This window comes from Epinephelus moara, chromosome 9 (genome assembly GCF_006386435.1).
Source record: "Epinephelus moara isolate mb chromosome 9, YSFRI_EMoa_1.0, whole genome shotgun sequence".
Lineage (NCBI taxonomy): Eukaryota > Metazoa > Chordata > Actinopteri > Perciformes > Serranidae > Epinephelus > Epinephelus moara.
The window spans coordinates 12,953,279-12,978,572 of record NC_065514.1 but is presented as its reverse complement, the minus strand read 5'-3'; the positions used below and the strand labels follow the sequence as shown (position 1 = coordinate 12,978,572).

The window sequence follows — 25,294 nt, the reverse complement described above, 5'->3', positions numbered from 1 at the left end:
GGGACTGTTCTTTAGCAATCAAGGGACTGTTCTTTACTTGTCAGGGGAGGAGGGTGGCTGGTTGATTTTTATTTTATTTATTTATTTTATTTTGATCCCCCCTATGTTCATCACTTATTGATGCTGTTTTTGAAGTATGAATAAGTCAATAAGTAATTTATTCCATTGAAATATCATTGATGTATTATATTTTATAAATGACAAAAGGCACATCTGCCTCATTTTTGCTGTGGTATCGTGATACTACTCAGAACCATGATACTTTCACTGGTATCGTACTGTGGGTCTCAATTTTGGTACCGTGACAACACTACAGGATAGGGCCACAAAAAGCAGTTGCTTTTATCCAAGACATCACTGCATTTCCTGCCGGGATAGCGCCACAAAAAGCAGTTGTTATTTACTGAGACATCGCTGCATTTCCTGCATGGATTGTGCCCCCAAAACTGTGTAATTTAGACCAAACCATGAACTTTTCCTAAACCACACCAACCAGTATTGTTATTTGTATGTTCTGTGATGTTCTATTCTAATAGTTAGCTTATTTTTACTAATTTTGTACTTTTGCTTCATGAATCTGCTTCAATTGTCTAGTGAAGCACTTTGTTGTGAAAAGTGCGAAATACGATTATTATGATCATTAATATTGTTAAGTGATGTAGTGACGACTTCATTTTAATTTGGCTGCTTGAGGACTGTGAGTTTTCTTCAGCATCATGTGCTGTGAATGTGTGTGTGTGATTTTCCGGAGGATTTTATTGTTTCTCACATTTTACACACTCCCTGCTGATGATATTTATGTACGTGACAGAAAAAGAGACGCCTCTGTTTGACCTTTAATAAAGTCACGTCAGCTGGAGCTCAGCGTACGAGTCACGAGTCCCCAAATGAGGAGGAGGAGGAGGAAACAACACAGCCAAGGAGGGAAGGAGATAAGTTAGAGAATGAGACTGGGAGGAGGATCAAACGGAGAAGGAGGGAAGAGGAGTTTGAGGGAGAGGAGAGGAAGGACCAGAGGATGGAAGGGGAGGGCAAGAGGGGGTGTGAGGAAGAGCCGAGGGGGGAGCTAAATAAAAAAGAAAGAGGAAGTGGATCACAATATCACAATAAAATCTAATCTAATTCAAGGCTTTCACTAAAGCATTCCAAGTGGTAAACTACGAAAAAACAAAAATCAATCCAGAACTCCAGGACAACAACAGACAGCAGGGGAATTTTGGTCATGTGCTAAGATAGATGAAAAGATTGAAACCATTCTCATGCCTGTCCATTGAATATGAAACTACTACCATGAGTCAGTTAGCTTAGCTTTGTTAGCATGAGGCCTGAGAGCGCAGGCAATCAACAAGCCTGACTTCATCCAAAGGTAACAAAATCCACCAACACTTCTAAAAGCTTACTAATTAACAAGCTATTTAATGTGTAAAAATGGCATACTGTGGTTTTACTAGCTCTATGTGGGGGACTATTTCTTGGCCTGGCACCACCGACCCCTGACATTTATCTCGTGGCCCCTTAGGTTGGAAACTGCTGACTTACATAACAAACAGTGTCTTAAGAAGCTGTGGGAGGTGAACGTTCTAGTCACACAATGTTGATTTCACCTGCTTTACTGTAATGATTCTGTCGCTGACAAATGTACTCAGCTGTAATTAACACTAATTCTGTGAGTGGGCCCAACTACAACAGTCTTGGCTGTTGTCACGGAGTTTGTTCTCCATTATGTGGTTAGTATGTTCTCCGTTATGTGGTTAGTATGTTCTCCGTTATGTGGTTAGTATGTTCTCTGCATGCCGGTGTCTGGACGGTTTATGGGAGGAGTGATGGGTCTTTCTCCAACAAATAAAAGATTTAGGTGCTTGAAAAGATGAGTGATGGCTGAATTTCAGTGATGCCATGGTTAATGTTACTAGCACCACCTGGACTTTCATACAATGACAAGTCAAAATGTCTGCCGTGCAAAGGTCTGTTGGAAGACTGTGTGGGGAAAAAAAGGGAACAGTAGAAATATAGTGTAAAGGAAAAAAAGGCAAGGGGGCAATGCATTTCCTGTGTCTAGTCTGCCTGAAATGAAATAGAAGAAGAAGAAATAGAAGTAGAAGAAGTAGAAGAAGAAGAAATAGAAGTTGAAGAAGAAATAGAAGTAGAAGAAGAAGAAGAAGAAGAAGAAGTAGAAGAAGAAGAACTAGAAGTAGAAGAAGAAGAAGAAGAAGTAGAAGTAGAAGAAGAAGTAGAAGTAGAAGAAGAAATAGAAGAAGTAGAAGAAATAGAAGAAGTAGAAGAAGAAGTCGACAAATGGCGGCATAATAGCGCACGGACATGTTTTGGACACAAATGTGACCATCACTGACTTTCACACCGTATAGTTGGACAGAGACCTTAGCTACTTTCGTACTGCTTGTTCAGGGTGGGAATATCATGCCATTATGCCACCTCGCTGTTCTGTATATAAGATACAATCGTAGAAAGGGAGGACAGAGTGGTTCCACCTCTGAGCCAGGAACATAGGTCATAACAGCCCCAAAACAAGTTCTGTGTAAAACGTAAAGCTAGAAAGATGTGACCATGGGTGGAACGGGTGCGATGTTTTGATTACATATTATGTTGGCGACCCACTGCAGAAGATTTAGAAAGCAGCTGTTAGCAGCTAGCGGCTAACTCAAAGAAGAAGAACAGCGGTAGTAAATGTCTGCAAATTGGGAAAATTGGGTAATTCAGGAGCTCCTTACTCTCCGAGCAGAGGATGAGACCACCATATGACAGAGAACGTAAACTGACATGTCATGCAATTGCTGCAGTCAGGTATGTTGTATGTCATATTATGTTACGTCTTGCCCGTCTTGCCTGTTTCTACTGCGGGATCCTGGGATGTGGTGTATAATCACACACTGGAGTGGCATGATGCCGCCATCGTTTGGTTCTGTGTAAAAATGCAAAGGAGGGATAAAGGAGGTAGGTAGTATCAGCCTGCAGTGTGATCTCTTTGTAAAAAAGGGCTCTTGGGAGGAGCGCTAAGAAGAAAGAAGGGGGGGCATTGCAGTGTGCCATTAGTGCGTGAATGAGTACATGCGTCAGCAGAGTAAGTGGTCCTTTAATGTGCCCCAGGACATGTTTGCCTACAAACTGCTGAACGAAGTGGCCATACGAGGCCCCATCATCCTCTGAATGTGGTCAAAGATCGGATCTGAAGACGCACTGGGGACGCATTGGGTGCATTCACACCTGTCCACTTGTAATCCGATCACCCATGACGCACATTAACACCAGGTGTAAATGGGGCCAGATATTTCACTCAGGAGTTGTAAAGACCAAAAACAGAGCTACAAAAAAAGAGTGAATATTGGACATCTTCATGACGTACTCATAAATACTAGAAGAAATATCCAATCCTGAGCTGGCGCTTTGTAAAAACTATGTGACTGCAGTCTGAAAACACACCCTCATTACAATTAAAACCATAAATCATTCAATATGTAAAAACAGGGAGCCAACACCTCTTCTCTGAGAGAGCTAGAGAGAGCGCAGTGGGAGGGATGGCAGCAGCAGATGTGGCATCGTGACCAGTAACTCTTTGCACTTGGAAAACAACTCCACACCTCTCCTCCTCCTCCACCTCCTCCTCCTCGTTTTCTCTCCTTTCTTCACCTTCTCTCTCCTCCTGCCTCCGTCACCAGGCAACTAGCCTTTCCTCCCTCTCTCTGCTTTTTTTCTCGTTCTCTCTCATCTTTGTCACTCCCCCTTTTCCCATGCATTAAACCTCCCTCCTTTCCTTGCTTTGTCTTGGGTTTATACTTATAACTCACATCACAGAAAGCAAGACACATCTCAGTTACACCTTGTTTTGTGAACCATCAGCAGCTTCAGTCTCCGGTGTTTGCATCTCATGTTTTGATGGATCATGACATTTATATGCAATGACATCACTTAAAACCTTTTGTCTAAGTCCTGGGAGATATAGAGAAAACCAAATATCATGATATTCAAAGTCAAAATGTCTGCTGTGAGAAAGCAATATTTCATTCTGACATCAAATGACGTAAAAGATGGTAATGATATTCCTCCAGTCACCCTAATCGTGACTAACTAGTATGTAAGATGTGACTGGACGTGACTGGATGTCTTAAGTGGCAGTGTTTGTTCTTTGGTTCGCAGTGTGTTTCAACCACAAATAACTTCTAGCGTTACTCACCAGGGCTGTATCAAATGTCATTTGTTTTAACATTTGAAGCTTCTATTGAGGTTTTCCAATTAAATCTCAAATGTCTGTCTTGATATTTCATGTCATCACTCTAAAAAAAAAATCCATGAACAAATTCTTAAATTTGAATAAAGTGATTCATCACATTAAGAGTCAGTCTCTTTTCTTATTAAATTAACATTCTTCAATAAATAAACCTAACTTATGGTGCTGTTAGACTTCTGCTAGACCCCTAATTAATACAGGTGCGTGCCTCCACTTGTGTGTGAACAAGCAGTTTTTTTGACTGTGGGGAAACTGTTGATTTGAAACGTTAAATGCCAACATACATGGATTTTGTTTGGTTAAATACATGTTGTAGATTTCAGAAATGGTTACATTGATCTTTTCTCAATACATTTTGACTTTTGGACCTCGCAACACGCTGGAGTTACTGGAAATGTTCAGATCACACAAGTATGAAACAATCCTACGCAGCCACCACTGGAATCTTATTCTACAAATAGCTTAATCCTAATAATATCATTCATTATCTGTAACTGCTAATTCTATTCAGGGTCGTGGGGGCTGGAGCATATATATTGAGAGGCGGAGTACACCCTGGACAGGTTGGGAGACTATCACAGGGCTGGCACATAAGCCCCATTTCCACCAAAAACTTTCGGTATGGTACCTTTGGAACCAAGAGTAATCCTTCAAACATGGTACCTAGACCCTCGGTCCAAACAACCAAACGTTAGTCGACCAGAGAGGTCATTAGATTAGATTTCACTGGTCGCTTAGTAGCAGAAAAAAACAATCAAATGTGAAACTCTATTAGGAGCTGCACCTTGTCAAAATAAATTAAAACCTATATGACTGGACCTATGTGAACTGAATTTGAAAGGACAGACACAGGAAGTGGCCACGCTCAGCAGTCACACAGGAGTCAGGTTAATTTTCAGGGCTGGTACCTGCGGTTATTCCACAGGCTAGTTAATAACATGTCGGGCTGGAAATCCAAAGTGTGGGATCATTTTGAGAAGGTGAAGGACGAACCCAAGGTGATATGTAAACTCATCTTCATTGGTCGACTACAAACATGACGTATCATCTGAAACATGGAAGTAGCTACATGCCCATTAGCCCACAGCGTCATTAACAGGCAGCTCTCTCAGTGTGTGACGTGCACTTGTAGATAAAATATAGGCCTATATTAATGAAGGTTCATTAGTACGGTTTGTATTTCTCTGTAATGTAGCACAGTGTTAACAATGTTACTGATACTATTCTTTCTCACACCTTCAACTCAAACCATTGTGTTGCCCCGCCCAAAAGGCATAATTTATTAATAATTAATATTGTAAACATGCAGGCGACTTGTTAACTAATGGCCCTAAATGACGACTATTGGTGGACTTGGAAAATTCTTAGTTAGGGGCAGAACTAGAATATGCAGTTCATTTAATCTGGTTGCAATAAAAATTTTTTTTTTTTTTTTAAACGCTTGAAGATCCACTCATTACTAAAAGTGGAGGGACAATAAAAACTAATAGAATGGTCACAGTTATCATTAAAATTTAAGGTAAGGTAAGGAAAAAATGCATACGGAACTGAAATGCACCGTACCAAACTGCATGGTGGAAACGTAGATATAGAGACAGAGCAATTCACACTCACATTAACACCTACAGGCAATATAGAAGCAGCAATTAACTTGATGTGCATGTCTTTGATGACATGCAGGTCTTTGGACCGTGAAAACCCAGAGAAAACCCAGCTGACACAGAGTGAACATGCAAACTCCACACAGAACGTGTTCGAACCCAGAACCCTCTTGCTGTGAAGCATCATTGCTAACTACTACAACACGGTGCAACCCACTAATAACATTACTGTCACCTGATCTCCATCGGCATCTGTGCAGAAATACTGAGTTTAAACAGACAGAACAGACATGCCAAAAAGAAAAAAGCTGAACAGTATCTGAATGTCAATATTATGAATGAAGCCTCAAACCTTTGAACTACTCAGTGCAACCCTAACTCTCATCCTTTCTTTCTGCTTATCTCTTTCTCTCTTTGCCCCCATTCCCTTGTTCTCCCCTCATTCATCCCTGCCTCTTCCCTCTCCCCTCGCTCACTCAGCTCTCTTTGGATTCGCTTGTTTTCAAACTAGCACAGTTTTCCCTTGAAGCCGTCCCTGCGATGCGCAGCGCGGAGTACTTCTGACGTACATCAAGCACGCTCCTCACAGCAAGAGAGGGGAGACGAGGGATCAACACGAGTAACATGAAAACCTCACGGCCCTTAGAACTTTAAAAGGAGAAGACGTCTGACACGGTTGATCTCCAATAAAAATTTAAAAGGCTTTTTCAGTGAGTTGAATACAAATAAAAGTTCAGATTAAACTACTGAGGCAAATACCTACTAACAGGTTGTTGAGGCAGGTGCAGCATTTTATGAGGAACCCACCTTAACAGTCAAGATTTTCAATCTATCATGATGGTCAGATTTAGCAGCAGCGTGTGGGCTTGGCAGTGTAGTTAAAATCAATTTATTAAGGCATTTTATGGTATCAATATAGAGCACAATATGGCAAATAGAGGCAAAATCAAAATTATGTTCAACTATGATTATATTTAAAAAATACTGGTCAATATACAGCATCACTATCTCACATTTACTATACTGAAATATTCATATCCATATTCCAAAAACACCATCACATACACCCAAATGAGGAAGAGCTAACATTTGAGAGAACTACACAAACATACACAAACACATGTCTGTGAATACATCCACTGCTGCTGCTGGTTAAATTAATTATTAGTAAGCTGCAATTCGTTTCTGCAGCTTCCTTTTGTCTGGTTACCAGACAAATAAACTCTCCCTAAAAAAAATTTAATCATCAATAAGACATGCTCAGTTCATGCTGTACACAGCGATCTATCAGAGGACTAATAAGATGCCTGTCATGAGTTCCCAAAGCCCATCTAAGAGGCATAAATAAAACTGTTTTGTTTTGCCTGATTAAGTGATGCAAGACCTAAATTAAGGCGGAAGTGGAAAACAAATCCTCAAAATAAGTGTTTGGTGCTTGACACATAAATTATTAATCATTTATTAAAACAGTTTCTGTTAATTTAAGTCAATCCACTAGTTTATCAACCGAGTAATCTTTTTAGCGTTAGTGATCACATCAAACGAGGAGGTTTGGTAGCTGAGGGTGGTTAGGGAAACGAATTTCCAGCCCCGGTAGTGTGAGTGCCTTGCTCTAAAGGCCCTGACACACCAAGCCGACAGTTGGCCGTCGGTGAGCGTCTGTCGCCCTAGTTTTTGCGGTGTGTCCTGCACTGTCAGCACTTCGGCGTCGGCGGCTTTTTGGCCAATTGAGCATGTTGAATCGCCAGTGGAGCTTGTCGGTGAGAGAGATGGCTGTTCAGGTTTTAATTCCTCGCCTCTGTAGCCAGTGAATCTGCCTGTAGTGAAACCGGGGCTAACCGGTGCTTCCTCCTCAGGCTCCACTTCACTCAGCTGCCCGACAGACCCGCTGCTTCTTCCCACTTTAACCTGAATAGCCGCAGCATGACCGGAGGGAAGCACAGCCAGTTAGCCTCCGCTAGCCTCCCAGCTAGCCCCGGCTCTCCGTTTGGATCCTACCGGAGCACCGAGTCCTGGTTTGTTATTCAGATTAAAGTGGGAAGAAGCAGCCGGTTTGTCGGGCAGCTGAGTGAAGTGTAGCCTGCGGAGGAAACACCGGGACCGTCTGGATGTAATAGTCCGTGGACTCGGCTGACAGGACGCCGCTACTTTGTTTATCTCAAGCATTCCTCAGACTTCCGGCTTCCCTTTTTGCGTTATTTTCTCTCACGCAGGCGCAGAACGTACATGCTACTTGGCCGTCGGATGTAGTCTTTGTAGTGTGTTCAAATGCAACTGACACAGGGCGACATGAGGCGACGTAGACGACGCAACAGTTGGCTTATGTCGCCGCTAGTTCTTTGATGTTGGTTTGGTGTGTCAGCACCTTAAGTTGTCAAGAGTAGTCGTCTTTATTTTAGAGGACTATGTTTCCAAACCCTGGCAACATGGTACCACTGTGGTTTCGGGAATTAAACCTCCAGCCCTGGCAGTCCTAATATATTCATGTACGTAATGAATCTCCTGTGTTCTAATACACACATATAACTGTAAACTTGAATCTAACTTCCTCTATGTTTGAGTCCAGGGAGAAAGTCCAGTTAAAACTCCGAGTCAGCTCTTGGATGAAGTGACATTTTATATTTTGTGCCCATTTTCTTCCACCAGGCTCATTTAGCTCTGCGGTAAAAGAAAATATGAATCCAATTCTGCAGAAGTGTCCTTCTGAAGGGCTAAAACAGAAACCTTTTCCTCCTACGGTGTGGCAAGAAAGAAAAAAAGAAAAAAACAGGGATGGTACCAAATCACAAAATGTCAAGGCAGCAGTGTAATAGAGGATCAATCTGCCCTCGCCCGACTCCTGTCTGTCAAAGTGGGGAGAGCGATAAGAAAATATAAAAAAACATATATTGTGCAGAAAAATCTAAATGTCAAAGTTTCCAACAGAAGCAGACGACATTACAAATGGTGTACAGAGGTTTGGCAGGTGCCCACACCTCTGCCTCAAAGCCTGTTTGATGCAAAGGTATTTTTTTTAAAAGAGATCACAACCTGTGAAAACAGGTCACACAAAGAAAGAGACTGAATCATTTTCATCTTGCAAATTTCTAGGAGCAAATAAAAGAAGTCTAACACATGAAAGAAAGAAAGAAAGAAAGAAAGAAAGAAAGAAAGAAAGAAAGAAAGAAAGAAAGAGGCAAAAAGATAAAATGAATGAAAGATGAGAGAAAGAGACAAACAAGTACAGATTGTGTTGAGTCCCGTGGTGCATTCTTGGCAGTGGCATATAGATCTCATTACTTTTCAGCTTATTAATTCATGGTCAGTTCATCTAAAAATGATCTCAGCTCTCTGGTTCCCTTGTTGATCAGATGCTTTCATCCTCTCTGCCAAGAATTTAATAACATTCGCTGTTACAAGAATTATTAATCAACGTCAGCAACGTACAACCTGTTACATACAAACAGAGGCGCTGCTTTAAAAACCATCCCAGTGTGACCACCCATTCCTAAACATGACAAGATTATTACTGATTAATCTGACAAATATTTTCTCAATTAATCATTTGGTCTCGAGGAGAACTTTGAAAATGTCCATCACAATTCCCTTAAGCCCAATGTAATGTCATCAAATGTCTTGATTTCCCAGTGTGCCCCGAAGTATCCTTGTTGGGCCTGAAGTTGGACAACCATGTTGTTGGAGCAACTGTCCAGCGCCTATGGACACTGTGTTGCTTATCTATTAAGAGAATAACTCTTCTAAACTGGAAGGAGCGTAAAGCAGCCTGCTTCATGAGGGACTCTTGGTTGAAGGAATACCTGGACTTACTAAACATGGATAAGCAGCCTGCCTGTAGGAAGACCTCAATAAGGGGCTGGAAGACCACTGGGACACTGTCTGTACACTTTTAAAACAGCAGCCCCCAGTTTAAAAGGGTTCTACACAATGGATATATGAAATCCGATGTATGTGAAAATCCGCAATACAATAGGGCTGCAACTAACGATTATTTTCATTGTTGACTAATCTGTCGATTATTTCTTCGATTAGTCGACTAATCATTTTATCAAAATATGTGTTAAAATGTTGAAAAATGTCGGTCTGTCTCTCCCAAACCCCAAAATTATGTCATCTAATGTCTTGTTACGTACTCACGCCAAAGGGTTTTAGTTCACCGTCATGGGAGTGTGTGTAAAGCTGCCAATATTTGAACATAAGAAGCTGCAATAAGAGTATTTTGGGGTACTTTTATAGTACTTTTTTTTTTTACCATTTACCACTACTTGAAAAATGACTCAAACTGATTAGTCGACTACTACAATAGTCACCGATTATTTTAATAGTCAATTAGTTATCAATTAGTCGACTAATTTTTGCAGCCCTACGATACAAGGAAAAATGTAGGCACATTTGCTCCCTGCTTCCCTCTTCTAGAGTTACCTCCCCAGGCTGTTGCCATTCTCTGACCGTGTCTTTTACATTTGGCACTGCAGCTTCCTGAGTTGTGAAATGATACCTTATAGCTAATAAATTGCACTCTACTATAAGCATCATCATTGCTACTGCTTCCATATACTTCCACTTCTTTGTCTTGCTGGCCTTCTGTCCACCTCTGCCCTTTTCCTCTCTCTTGTTGCAGATGTATGTGTCCTGCAGGTTACGCTACGTTTTCTTCACTACTTCTAAAAGGCTTTTGATTGATACAAAAATCATAGAAAATCATACCTTTACTGAAAACTTTAACGACAGATGAAAGGTTTGGAGTCGGTGTGTAAATGTGATTGACACAACATCAGGTTGTATTTATTTTTAAATGTGCAACAACTGCGGACATGGTGTGTAGGGGGCCTTTGGAGTTGAAGATTGTTGGGTAATTGGGGGGGAATGACATTAGCAGACACTGAAAAAGGTAGAGCAGTTAGGTCGGAAGATGGGCGGTTCAATCCCCGGCTCCTCCGGTCCACATGTTGAAATATCAAGATACTGAACTCCAAATTGCTCCTGATGGCTGTTAAATCGGTGTGAATGGTTACTGAGTAGCAGGTGAGACCTTGTATGCTAGCCTTGGCCACCAGTGTGTGAATGTGTGTGTGAATGGGTGGATGTAACGTAGTGTAAAAGTGCTTTGAGTGGTCGGAAGACAAGAAAGTCGCTATACAAGTTCAGTCCATTGACCATTTAGTCACTATTTTCAGGAAGAAAGCAGATATTTAGCCTAATTCAAATTGGGTGAAATCTAGCTTACATGAAACTAGAATAATTGAGAGCAAAACGCATAGAGAAGTAAATTTTAAAACATTACTTCATTTGGCTCATGCATGAAAGAGCAGTCAAACGTAATAAATGAGGAGGAAGTGTTATTTTTTCATTAAAAACAAACACTCTGTTCAAAATGACAGTTTCATGTTATCGAGTTGCAAATGTTTCCTGATTTGATATCAAGGATGTACAAACAGCATCTATCATCTTACAGATACCTCAGAGAACAGTGTGCCTGTGCTGTATATAAATCAACAGTATCCTCCATCATTAAACCAGCACTACACTGTGAGGAGTTCCCCATCATGACAAGCCGTAATCCATGGTATTTATGAGTGAGGATAAAAGTGGCAGCTGAGGGGAGAGAATGTACTGCCGAGCTGATTTACTGTCCAGAAGAACAGCCTTCATTATTGATCATACTCATACCCACATTTCTGTTCTCACTCTTTCAATCAGTCCATTCCTCAGACCTACTGTCTGTCTCTCTCAGTGATGTGGCAAACTTTCTCGTGAACAGTCTCGGGAATAGAGCTAGACAAATAAATTGGCTGGGCTGATATTAGCTAATCCAGCTTCTTGCCGTACATCAGCATCAGCAACTTATGTTCGCCAATAAATTACCGTAGTACAGAAATGTCAAATATACATCTAAACTAGTCTGAGAAAAGGGTACCCATTACATTTAAGTCTAATTGCGTCATCGCCTTTGTATGGTTTCGTGCCACCTCTCGGTACACGTGTAGTAATTTAACAACAATTACCACCCCCCAGTTGTATGCCTCCGTATATCAGTCAAGTTTCTCTTACAGGTGACATCTATGTCTGTGAAAACATGGATCTTTCATACACATTGTCCCCCCAATCGCACAGAAGATCTATGCAATCAGCACAGTTTCAAGGTGGGCACCCAAGATTTGTGTAACCCGTAAATCTATCTGACCAAATATTTCCCCTTATGTTCCTGAGATATGACACTGAGTAATGACCAATGAAGTGTTTTATGCAAAACATTATGATGTCACAGTGAAGCAGACCTTTGACCTTTTGGGTATAAAATGCCATTACATCATTATTTCATCCTATCAGACATTTCAGTGAAGTTTTGTAATAATAATTAGCATATGAATTTTTGAGTTCTGGCCAAAAACATATTTTGTGAGGTCACACTGACCTTGACCTTTGACCTTCAACCAAAAAATACTAATAAGTTTATCCTTCAGTCCAAGTGGACGTTTGTGTCAAATTTGAAGAAATTCCCTCGTGGTGTCCTTGAGGGATCACGTTCACAAGAATGAGACGGACAAGATCACAGGGACCTTGACCTTTCACATATCACCACCAAAATCGAATTCGTTTTAATGGTAAATGGCACTTGTACAGTGCTTTTCTAGTCTTCTGAACACTCAAGGTGCTTTTACAATACATCACATTAACCCATTCACACACACATTCACACACTGGTGGCAGAGGCTACCATACAAGGTGCCACCTGTTACTCACTAAGCATTCACACAACATTGGAAAGGCCATCGGAAGCAAGTTGGGGTTCAGTATCTTGCCCAGGGATGCTTCAACATGCGGACTGGAGGAGCTAGGGCTCGAATTGCAGATCTTCTGATTGATGAATGACCTAACTGCTCTACCTCTGAGCCACGGCCGCCCCCTTGAGTCCAAGTGACCGTTTGCCAAACTTGAAGAAATTCCCTTGAGGCATTCTTGAGATATCATGTTCACAAGGATGAGACAGATGGACAACCTTAAAAGTCATGTTGACTGTTGTGCAACTCTTTTCTGGTTCTTCTTCTGCTACAATAAGTTTGTACTGCAGCAGAAGACATTTCCAAAAGCTTGCAGCTTTTGTACTTTTGCATGGAAGTTGCTCAACAGTTGAATACCATGTGTTGAATTTTCTTAGTGTGTCAGTTCAGTTGTCATCCTAAGTCTTCTAAATCCTTTCTCTCCCTCGCCCCCTCTCCTGCTTATCCGGCTGTGAATTATCCGAACTGACTGGCTGAACTGAGCGAGACACTCGAGATCAAATTGTTAACCTGAATGTGTCACAGCACCACCATCCTCACACCAAAGGACAACTACAACCACTACAGGGAGCTTAAAACAACACACATGGTTGGGCTGGTTCCAAAAATGGCTGCAACTCATTTTCATATCAGTTTCATTTTCAATTTGTGTATTTATCATGTATCATGACAATGTGGCAGTGTCCAAACTGCACCGTGTATCAAACCTTAACCAATTAAAATCTGTCTGTTCTGTTCTGTCAGTTGCTACAGTTATGAGAGACACTCATGGTGACTAACCAAAATATTGTTAATTTCACAGAGGTTCAATCCCAAAGATCACCTGCCTGTTGATTAGCTTGCCATCTGGCCATAATGTGTGATCATCTGTCACCAGCACAAGATGGCAGTAGCTGTATCCAGGATATTTTGGCATTTGGGATTTATGTACAGTGGGAGGAAGTGGAGATGCATGGCCAATCTTTATACACATTCTATGGTGCTACCCAAGCTAGCAGGCAGCAGTTGGGTTAGCTCCACCCTTTTGTCCAAATATAGTCACTTCACATCACTTCAGGCTCCTAAAATCAAATATGGTAACGGTTAAAATTCCAAAGTCAAGGCTTCAAAATGGGAAAAATGGGAGTCCACAAATTAATGGGTAACATCATGATGGTTACGTCCTCCTGAGACATTATCAGGCTTTTAAGGTCTTAAAGGCTGTGATATGTTCACCAGCTGGTCTCTAAAGCCCTGTTTCCACCAAACACTTTCGGCATGGTACCTTTGGAACCAAAAGTAACCCTTCAGACATGGCACCTAGACCCTCGAGTTTCCAACGCAAACAGTACTCTTAAATGAATGGCAACGTTGTTGTCACTCAATGCTCCGTCCAGCACTTTCTCCTTTATCAGTCTGCACCTTGTTTATCGTCCACAGAACAAGGCTGCACACTTACATTTTCAGAACAAAATAGAACAGGCTGCAGTGACAGTCTCTCTCCATGGGATATTTAAAATTAGAAGGTTTGTGCACATAGTTCTTCAAAGGCAAACTTGGGGGTTTAGTGTTGCCGGAGCCCACAGGAACAACGCTCCACAATGCTTTTTTTTTTCTCCAAGTGAGGATTAGAATATATGCAATTCACATAATGCAGTTGAAATTAATATATATAAACGCTTGAAGATCCACTCATTACTAAAAGTGTATGTCACATAAAAACTAGAGTGAAGGTCAGAGTTGTCGCAGTGAAATTCAGCCCTGATCAGAGTGACCATGCGCTACTGACCAATCAACAGACTGCAGTGTTCACAGCTCCACCTTTTAGTACCAAATCTGTGCTCTAGGTACTCCAACAGAGGGGGGACCAAACATGGTGACGATAATGAACGGTTCTATTGGTACCATCCATAACTTTTCACAGTGAAAATGGGAAAAAAAGCGTACTGAACTGAACTATACTGTAGTGGTCGGTGGAAATGGGGCTCAACTATGTGCTAAGCAGGTAATGTAGTCGGTTCATCAGAGCTTTATCACTGAAATTACCTGCCTGCTGCTGCTGGAAATGCTGATGACAGCAGTGAGGATGTACGAAAACAGAAATGTTGCAGTCAGAAAAACCAAACCAATAGACATCATAAAGCTGGGGAGAAGTCTCTGTGGATTCATCACTACAGGCGACCCCTTTCACATACACGTAGTCATGTGATCCATTATTAATAGGCTATAACGAATATTGATTATAGCTGCTTTGGTGTGGGTTGAAAATGCCAGCTATAATTTGGTGCTTCTGAGAAGTACTGTCTCCAGTGAACTTCTCACAGTCTGGTTCTTTGGCTCCAACCGGCAATCAAGCTTTAACTCAACCAGATTGTTGCTGCCAAGAAACATTTCTATCACTAAAACTTAATTCTGCTGACAGCCAATCAGGACAGCACACACTCCACGCTTGACTTGGAGTGTTACTGCAGTCAGGCCCTCGCTATCAGGTGGCAATCTTATCTATGCATTAATCATCTTAGGAAGGCTGAATCCTGCTGTTTCTGGTCAATACACTGCAGGTGGGTGGCAGGAGGCGGAGGAGAGGGAGGCAGTGACAGAGACAGAGAAAGACAGAGAGCGAGAAGAAAAGGGCATACTGGTTAGGGAGAGCCGTCCCAGAGTTAAAAGGTCAGAGAATCATCACAGCAACACATCCAACCTGTATTCTCACAGGCTGTAATTCTCTCTGGATAAACCCCTAAAGTACAACTGGATCTTCAGGCATTACCATGGAAACTGCTGATCCACCTCGTGAAAACTAAATGACAGTGGCAGGAAAGGCCTACAGGCCTGAACATGAGCAAACAGTCTGAATGTGACTCCAGATTATTGTTATCTCAGTCAGATTGCTATCAATCAAGAGCCCTCTGCAGGAAGAGGAGGTGGCAGACCGAGCAGGTAGGAGAGAGGAGAGAGGAAGAGGAAGACCTGAGAGGTTGTTCATCTTTTAAGACTTAAAACTACGCTAATCCAATACTCATTTTATTTCTACATACAACTTGCAAAGAACACTTTAGGCCAGTATTAAAATCAATTACGCAATTTAGGTATCTTTTACAGCTAATTGGCTCTGCATTAGGAAAATATAAAGTGCTGATTTTCTTTAATATTTTAAATAGTGTCCTATTATAATGTTAGTGTGGATCTTTTGCTGAGTGGTTTGGATTTCAATTTGTTGTAGCAAGTTTTAAACAAAGCAACAGTTTAGAGGTGAAATAGATGCAAAACGACATCTAACTGCATTCACACGCAATCATATACTGCTGCTCACTGGCTTATCAATGAAAGTGACTTTTTTTTATATTTTGTGGTGTTGTAAATCACAAGTTTCATTGCAATACGACAGTGTTTCTCAAAAGGCAGTAAGGGTGCCCCTAGGGTTAATTTGAAATATTGCTGGGGTGCATGAGATTTCTTTTTAAATGTTAATTTAAACATATCAGTCATGCGTAATTCCCAAAATAATTATACAAGCTCAATAAAAAGTGTAGATGTAAGCACAACAAACATTTTATATTCCTAATTTCAATACAACTGTTAGCTGCCGCAACAAATGCAATTACATTTACTTTTGTTCACTGTAACCGATTGCCAGATTGTCATGGTGAAGAGGGAGCTGAGCCAGAAGGCAAAGCTTTCGATTTACTAGTCCATCTACGTCCCAGCCCTCACCTATAGTCATGAGCTGTGGTTCATGACCGAGAGAATGAGATCGCAGATACAAGCGGCCGAAATGTGTTTCCTCTGAAGGGTGGCTGGGCTCAGCCTTAGAGATAGGGTAAGGAGCTCTGACATCCAGAGGGAGCTCGGAGTAGAGCCGCTGCTCCTCCACATCAAAAGGGGTCAGTTGAAGTGGTTCGGGCATCTGATTAGGATGCCTCCTGGGCGCCTCCTGTTAGAGATGTTCCGAGCACATCCAACTGGTAGGAGGCCCCAGGGCAGACCCAGAACATGCTAGAGGGATGACATATCTAGCCTAGGAATGCCTTGGGATCCCCAAGGAGGAGCTGGAAAGCGTCGCTGGGGAGAGGGACGTCTGGAATAATTTGCTCAGCCCGCTGGCCCCGCGATTCGGCTTCGGATAGGCAGTTGAAAATGGATGGAAATCGTGCGATACAACATTATATTGATTCTTTGGATAATATTTTCTGATAGAAAGTCCGCCATCGTACGATTTTGATTCAATTCAATTCAGGGACTTCCGATTGATACGAGATGATATCAGTTAATATCCTCGTTGTCTTTTCTTGGCTGCTAACCATCATCTGTCTGGCGTGGGGCCACTAACACTGTTTGAATGTCTAAGAAGGAGGTGCGCTTGGATGAAAATGGTGACATAGACGTGCCATGGGAATTTTAAAATAAGGGTATATCTTAAAGATGACAATACGTATTGATGTTTTCACTTTGCATCAATGATATTGGATTGCTGTCCACTGAATTTCAATCCAGACTGATGTATCGTCACATCCCTAATATTTTGTGGCTCCAGGGGTCATCCCGATTTATAGCTAAAATGTAGGCTTGGTAATTTAATAAAAGCAGGATTGGTCCTGATCTCCTGACATTAATTATTTTCATTCTAATTTCAGAGTGCAATTCATAGTTTACATCTTTTGTTAGACTTACTGACTACATGACTGGAGTTGAGGAGACACCTGTGCACAGAGTAGGCTGCCATATCTCAGTAATGAGTCTTATCCAGGTGTGACGCTTGTATGGAACATAAGTAACCTGGTTATTTATACATGATTTTTACGCATGAGCTACAGGGTCACAAATTAAGCAGCAGCCAGAAGTTTCAATTACTGACATGATGGCAAGTGTCATCCCCCAGAGCGTCTCCCTGCTGAGTCTGCCTGTGGGCTGCTCTCAGCATCAGGTGTTGGGAGCTGTGGGGTTCTTTAGCAGTGTAACGTGCATACATCTGTGTGACAGATTTTCACTTAAAACTACAGCTTTCTGAAAACTATTGCAGTGAAACAGTCTGAGGAGTACTCTTCAGTTCAACTGCTCAGGACTTCACAGACATAGAGTCACGAGTACACGCTGTATGGCTTTAAATAAGACAGAAAGATTGGGGATGGAGACCAGTGAAGTGAACAGTTCCCCCATGTTGTTCACATTTAATCTCACAGCACATGAATGCAGCATCATGGAGGACTGCTGGTGGTAATGTAGACACAGGAGTAAAAACTGAAAACCCCTTGACAGTGAGCATCTGCTGCAGCCACATCTCTCTTGCTTTTGCTCTGTTTTTGTTGATTAATTCATCTTTTTATGAAATTTCAACAAATGAATAGCAATTTTAAGGAAGTCGAGGCCTTCAGTGTATAATAACACCGGCAGACACGACAACCCCACGAGCCAAATGTAATCTGTAATTTCCATTATGAGTCCATCAGCGAGGAATCAACTTGGATTGATGCTGGAGACGTGAAACAATAAAGCTGCCAACGGCTCAGGGGACGCTGAGTGCATTACCAAACCAATAAAGGCTGCTTCCACTAATTACCTCTGCTCCTTCCATCTTTGTTTACAAACTGATTTATGAGTCAACAGATACCCCAAGTCTGCCTATGGGACACAGACAGATGCTCATTACTGTCACAGTAGCAAGGGAGCTTCCCACGAGTGTGTATCTGAAATATTAGATCTCATTCAGGGAAACACCTTGCTGAACAGTTTACAGTAAAACGAGCGGCGAGTGCAGACAAGTCGTGGTATGTAATTTGTGACAGACGCTGAAAAATCTTACACAGAGACAGATCTATAGCATTTAGAGACTGAGGACATGTGTACACTAAAGGGGTTTAACCAAATACATGACTCGGACATGTACAGATGAGGAGCTCTAAAAACAATAGTCACCCTCAACACCACTCTCTGCAGCCAATGCAGCACGAATTTTCTCAGGGTACTCTGGCTTCCTCCCACAGTCCAAAGACATGCAGGTTAATTGGTGACTCTAAATTGGCCGTAGGAGTGAATGTGAGTGTGAATGGTTGTCTGTCTCTATGTGTCAGCCCTGTGATAGTCTGGTGACCTGTCCAGGGCATCGTCCAAGGTCGGCGACCCCCAACAGGATAAGATGTTACAGTAAATGAATGAATGTATGATGTTCCAAGGGTATTATTTTGACCTCATGAACAGATATTGATAATGGGGCATCTCAGAAGTGCACGCTAATGGGCCTAAAGAGCTATTCAAATTTTTGTCAGTATCTTTCTCATTTTTTTGATGGACGATAAAAACAAAATTGGACCTTTCACAGCATGTGCAATCTCTTAAAGAAAAAAAATAAATGGGGCCCCATGAGCTACTCTGATGAAATGATAGCACAGACATTGCAGACCAGCTTTGCATTCATCGGGGCCTCCTACCATTATATACACAACTTTCAATAGCTTATTTGCAATCATGTGACTATAATGACGCTCACAATTCAGATGTAAGGCAGGAAGTGATAATCCATATACTGCTGGAACTGCAAACAGAGCAGCTTGACCATACACAAGTGGTTGGATGAACCTGCAGGCATCACGTATCATCAGAAAATTAAAATTTATACTAGACATGATCCAATATGGGGCCAATTTTCCCGGTGGTGTGGACACAATCGTTGTTACAAATCACCTCGTCTTCCAGACCTCCTAACGTTACAGCAAGCTGATGAAAGCGCACAAGAGTCTCGTGGACTATAACTATTTTGAACAAACTGAAACAACTGCCATCTTGTTTTTGGCTGTTGGAGTAAATGTGCTTACGTATAACCGTCTCTTATTTTTCAACTCTGCACATGGAGGCACCGGTGTCACCGCAGAGTGAGTAATAGGTTCGCTTTCAGCCATGCTTGTTGTTGGCGTGGGCAACAGCATGACGTCAATATGTCAACAAGATGAAATATCACAAGTGTCAGGATATATATTTTTCATATGACATTTAAAATGATATTAAAAATCATACCGATTTTGTCGTGAATGAGACGGTATGGCATATGTGATATTCTAATTTATTTTTGGGTCAAAATGCTCTGAATGGTTCAGAATTAGTTGCAGAAAAGGAAACAATGACACAAAACCACCAAAAGATGCGTAACGACTACAAGGAGATACAAAACCACCACAAAGTCTGTCGGTGTGTTTCAAATCACATATTTCCATTAGTACACTTCCATGTAGTATACTATGTGCACTATGCACTTATTGGCGTAGTGCGCAAATTTCAACAGGGTAGTGTTGTCTCAAACCAAACATGGCCGTTGTGCACTTACCGGAAATGACAACTGCAAATTAGCTAGTTAGCAAACTAGCATTAACAGAGCATTCGTAGTGCGCGAATTTCGACAGGGTTGTGTTGTCTCAAACCAAACACAGCCATTGTGCTCTTACTGGAAATGACGACCGCAAATTAGCTAGTTAGCAAACTAGCATTAGCATTCGCGTTATTGTTCGCGGTATCAAATCATTACAGACTGCTAAATGAACCCAATAAACACACTGCTGGCTTATATCCGACAACAGCATAGTGGTGCTTAGTGCAAAAAAACACATGTATTTGTACAATGCAGCGACGTTCACTGTCACACAGTCCTCGGCCGCCATTTCCAGTTTGAAAAGTGGTCCCTCCCCTTCCGTACGTAGCCAAGATGGTGACCATTGAGGGCGAGAAGTGTCCCTAGTTCCACACTCAACTTCTTGACCCTTTTGAGTGCACCATCCAGGTGTGAATGCACTTATGCACTCAAAATATTAAGTGTAAGTACAGAAGTACACGATTTGAGACACAGCATGTGTGTATAGTTCCTGTGTAGGAGAGGTGGTGGGGCCCTATGCATATCTGTGCCCAGTGGCTGACTGTCTTAATCCGCCCATGCTCCCGTAGCAGATTGTAGGACCTGGTTGCAGGGATTTCAGAGGAGTGTGTCGCATGTGATTGACCTCAGGGCTCTGTGGAGGCCGGGCAAGTTCTCCAACATCAGACTGGGGGAACCATTTTGTCATGTTGAAACAAGAAAGGTGTCTAAGAAACTGTTGCCGCAGAGTTGGCGACACGCTATCATCTAAAACAGTGGTTTCCAACTGGTGGGTCCTGGTCCAAAAGTGGGTCCTGAGACCAGTCTGAATGAACCACAAGTGACTCGAGAACTAGTCAAGTTTGTATAACACACTTTTTTTGAAGTACAGTGAACTTCTGGCACAGAGCGTTTACTTTGAAGTGACCAACAGACAGCTACATGACTATATGACCAAACCAAAGTATGACACAGAATACTTTTAACTGTGTGGACCTTGAACAAATGACAAAGGAAAAATCTGGACCCCCTGGCTGGACCAGTTGGGAGCCACTCATCTTGACTGGAACTAATGGGCCCAAACCAAACCATCAAAAACAGCCATATACCAAATTTAAACAGGGGTGTCCACAAACTTTGACCTCAAAAATGACATTTATGATATGCATAACACCTCAATTCATATCATCCCAAACCAATTTCACTCTCATACACTCCAGCCCAAAGTCTCGCCAGGTGAATTACCACGTACACACATGTGCATGCACACCCACAAACGCATGTCAGATCACGTCCACATATACACACACACACACACACACACACACACAGCACGCAGTCATTTGCCTGAACAGCGCCGAGGTGCAGCGCTTTGCATGTGCAACGGCTCATAACGCACTGTGGCTTTGGAGGCTGCAGACACTTTGCTCCTGAGCAGCTCCTCCAGCAGCCCTGCGCCGGGCTATGACTCATACCGCCTGCCTTCTACTGATGCTGGAGACGGCAAGTAACACGGGAACGCACCGATAAACAACCACCAAATGTGCACCACGCACGACCGAGCTCGAGGGAAGATCCGGGGACACGTCTTTCTCCTCTCTTTGGCACTTACCTTTCTTTGACGTTACAGAAACAAACTCAGATCCTCCTCGCAGGTGTCTGCTGCTGCTGCTGCTGCTGCTGCCTGGCCAGTTCGTCTCCTCCTCCTCCTCCGAGACGTCGCATCTCTCCCACGGTCCTGATGGAGAGGAGAATCCGCGCAGAGATCACCGAGGCTGCCCGGAGCTCGACGTGACGGCCCGGCGGAGTGTTTGCTGGGGTGCAGCCTGAAGAGTGCTCGAGCGTACCTCTCTGAGTGCAACCAGTCTGATGGATGTCGCTCGGCTTCCTCGAGGGGTGGAGGTTTGACGCTCCTGACGCGTTCAGGAACTCCGCGGAAAGTCGGATTTCTCACCGTTAGCAAACAGGCGCTTGTGTTTGTTTGTTTTGCTTTTTTTCACAATTATGTTATATGTAATAATAATAATAATAATAATTATTATTATTATTATTATTATAACAATAATAATAGTAACCATTATTATTATTATTGAATAATATTATGATGGCATATGATATTAATAATAAATATTAACATTATCTATGTTATTATTTATTTATTCATTTAATTTTCTATTTCTGATTTCTGATTTCTGATTTTTTGAAAAAAATTCTGACAATTTATAATAAAAACATTTATTATTATTATTATTATTATTATTACATAAAATAATATTGATATTATATATAATATTATTAAAAATATTAACGTTATTTATGTTATTCATTTATTTATTTGATTAATTTTCATTATTTTTTATCTCTGACAATTTATAATAATAATAATAATAATAATAATAATAATGATTATTATTATTATTATTACGACCATTATAATTATTATATATAATACAATAATATTGATATTAATATATATAATATTATTAATAATATACATGTATTATCATTATTTATATTATTATTTATTAATTCATTATTCATTTTATTTATTTATTTATTTTCTCTGACTATTTTGTTTTAATCTTTTTGTTTTGGTTGTTTGTTTGTTTTTCTTATTGTTTTGTAGTTTTCCTGGGTTTTTGTTTTTTTTTTGGTAGTATTTTTTTCTTTTTGCCTTGGATTTTTAATTATATATTTGTTTTACTCTATGATGTAATGTTTGCTTGTGTGGACCCCAGGAAGAGTAGTTGCTACTTTGGTAGTGACTAATGGGGATCCAAATAAATAAATAAATATCCTGTGTTTTATATATTACAAGCGCAAATTTTCCTGCCATAAATGTTGCACTTGGAGCAATCCTTATGCCATGTAAGAAGAGTCCTTTTTCATCAGCTTTTTATTAAAGAGACTGTTCACCCCAAAATCAGTAATACATATTTTTCTTCTTACCTGTAGTGCTATTTATCAGTTTAGATTATTTTGGTGTGAGTTACAGAGTTTGGAGATATCTTCTGTAGAGATGTCTGCCTTCTCTCCAGTATAACAAACCTAGATGGCACTCGGCTTGGCAGACATCTCTACAGCTGATATCTCCAACAGTTGGCAACCAACACCAAAACAAAATGGACCAATAAAAAGCACTACAAGGAAAAGGAAAAATATGTGTTTTTGTTTGCGGCGTAAACTGTCCCTTTAACATGTATTAGTATATTTAGCCCCTTATTAGCCTACATCCCAAGAACTTTGTAGTTTTCTGATCTACACGCAGTCTAATTTGCATCTTGAATAGTTTAACATTTGCTAGAAACATGCTTATTCGCTTTCTTGCTGAGAGTTAGATGAGAAAACCATATTCACTTTCAGTACACCACTTTAATAACTTAATTTTCAATACTTGGTAAACTAAGGTACCCAGCAAATATTTTTTCTTGTAACTAATTAAGTAAATTATTAATTTATTTCAAATAGCTTACAAAATTAGTTGGGTTTATAGATTTTTATAGATTGTTCTATGAAAACGTCACAAATTGTGGAATTGTTAACACTGTATTTTTACAGTTTTTGGAATGATCTATCCATAATTTACCTTTTTTTTTTTTTTACCGTTTTAACATTTAAATTTTATTTGTAAAAAATCACAAAAACTAAAGAATATTTAAAAAAAAAAAGATATAACCACAGCAAATTTAAATGAACAGCTTAACTGAGTCAGTCGTGCAAGCAGTCTTGTTTTCAGCATGAATGCCATCACTGCATTTTTAAATTTATCCAAAACATTTTGAAAGTGATCAAATCGAGAGTTGTAGACTTTTCACTTCTTGTGAAAATCATGGACCTCTTTTATTATTCTACTGACCGGTAACTGAAAATTCACACTTCACCAAAATAAGAAGCCACCATACACACAAATGTAAGGTAAAACTGAACATTCCTGCAGCATGTGAAGGCAGCGTCGTGTGTGAAACATGTAAATATGTGAGCTCACAGGGTCCTAGCGCCGACATTTAACGTCCTCATTCACTGTGGCCTGAATGTTCAACAGGTGGAAACACAAACAGTTCTTGTACTTTTGTTTTACATGATTAAATATAAAAGAAACATTAGAAATTAAATGAAAAGAAGGAGGTGGTGTTATTGGAGGCTGCGGCAGATGACAGGATGCTCTCGTTTTAAACTTCATGGTGAAGCTTTGCTGCTGTTAGTGTTTTTTCTTCAACAGCAAATCTGATCTCACACAGGTGATACATTTTAAACCCAAAGCTCTGAGTCATCAAGTCATTTCGACACTGGGAATAAGATGGTCAAATATGCTGATGTGTAACGTATGGATCCAGTGTGCATTATAAAAATATCAAAGGTCCGCATCAAATATTAATGCAGTGATGAAATATAAAAACTTAGGTGTCATGCAAGTTTACACTGAAACAAAGTAGGACAACAACAACAACAAGAAAACACTTTAAGAAATAACCTAAAATGTGCATCATGATCCAAAGATAAATCTCTAAAGACCCCTGCACTGGGAAAAGGTTGCTAGGAAACAGCTTCATTTCCTGTTACTGCTTGATTTTAGCAAACATTGTAACAGGAAATAAACTTGGACACTTTTTTGACAGGTTATATTTTGTAAAGCACTCTGATGAGCAGACCAGGCATGTTATGAATGAGTGAATTAATGATCTCACTTCTTTTTTACACAAGACAAACCACTGTGATTGCAATCATACACACTAGTCCATACCCATTGAGTGCACAGTTGTCCACGTACAGTTTCACATGGTGTGTGTTTGTGATACAGGTCATAGGAAATTGCAGATTAAATAGTCACCTGAACCCACTAAGAAGAGCAATGTATTCAGACAGAGTTTTTGTGAATTTGATAGTACGATTGCTTTATTGAAAGTACAGTAGTACCATTGCCAATAGTGGGATAGATAGTGGGCTAAAACTGTACATTAGTAGTTGAGGTAGCACGCTGAAAGGCAGATAGTTAAAGTGTTTATATGTTATATTGACTTAAAAGTGGGGCGCACTGGTAGTTCACATGAGAAAGGTGCGGCTAGCCCTTGTTGCAGTAACATACCATACCATGACTTAGTCATACCAAAAATTAGAAAAAAAACAAAACATTGGTCCACAGGGGGAGCCACAGCGATCAGTCGCATTTTAGCCATTTCTAAGCATCTTTCTGTTGTTATAGCGCCACCCAGTTGCCAATTAGAGTTAAATTTCTCCAGTCACCTTGAGGCGTCCTGTTCTACATATCTACCAAGTTTAGTAAAAATCAAAATGGCGGTTAGGCCTAGATAAGAAATTAGCTCTCTAGCGCCCCCATTTTGTTTGATGGGGTCAATAA

General features: G+C 40.8%; 1 protein-coding gene across 1 annotated transcript in view; it reads right to left on the bottom strand.

Annotated features, from left to right (window-relative positions):
- The window catches only part of LOC126395128 (ras-related protein Rab-27B-like), an 88,867-nt gene extending 67,034 nt beyond the window's left edge, over window positions 1-21,833 (bottom strand). Inside the window, exon 1 of the mRNA XM_050052328.1 lies at window positions 21,551-21,833. The gene's annotated coding sequence lies outside the window, so the exon portion shown is untranslated. The remainder of the gene's footprint in view (window positions 1-21,550) is intronic.
- Between the last annotated feature and the right edge of the window lie 3,461 nt (window positions 21,834-25,294).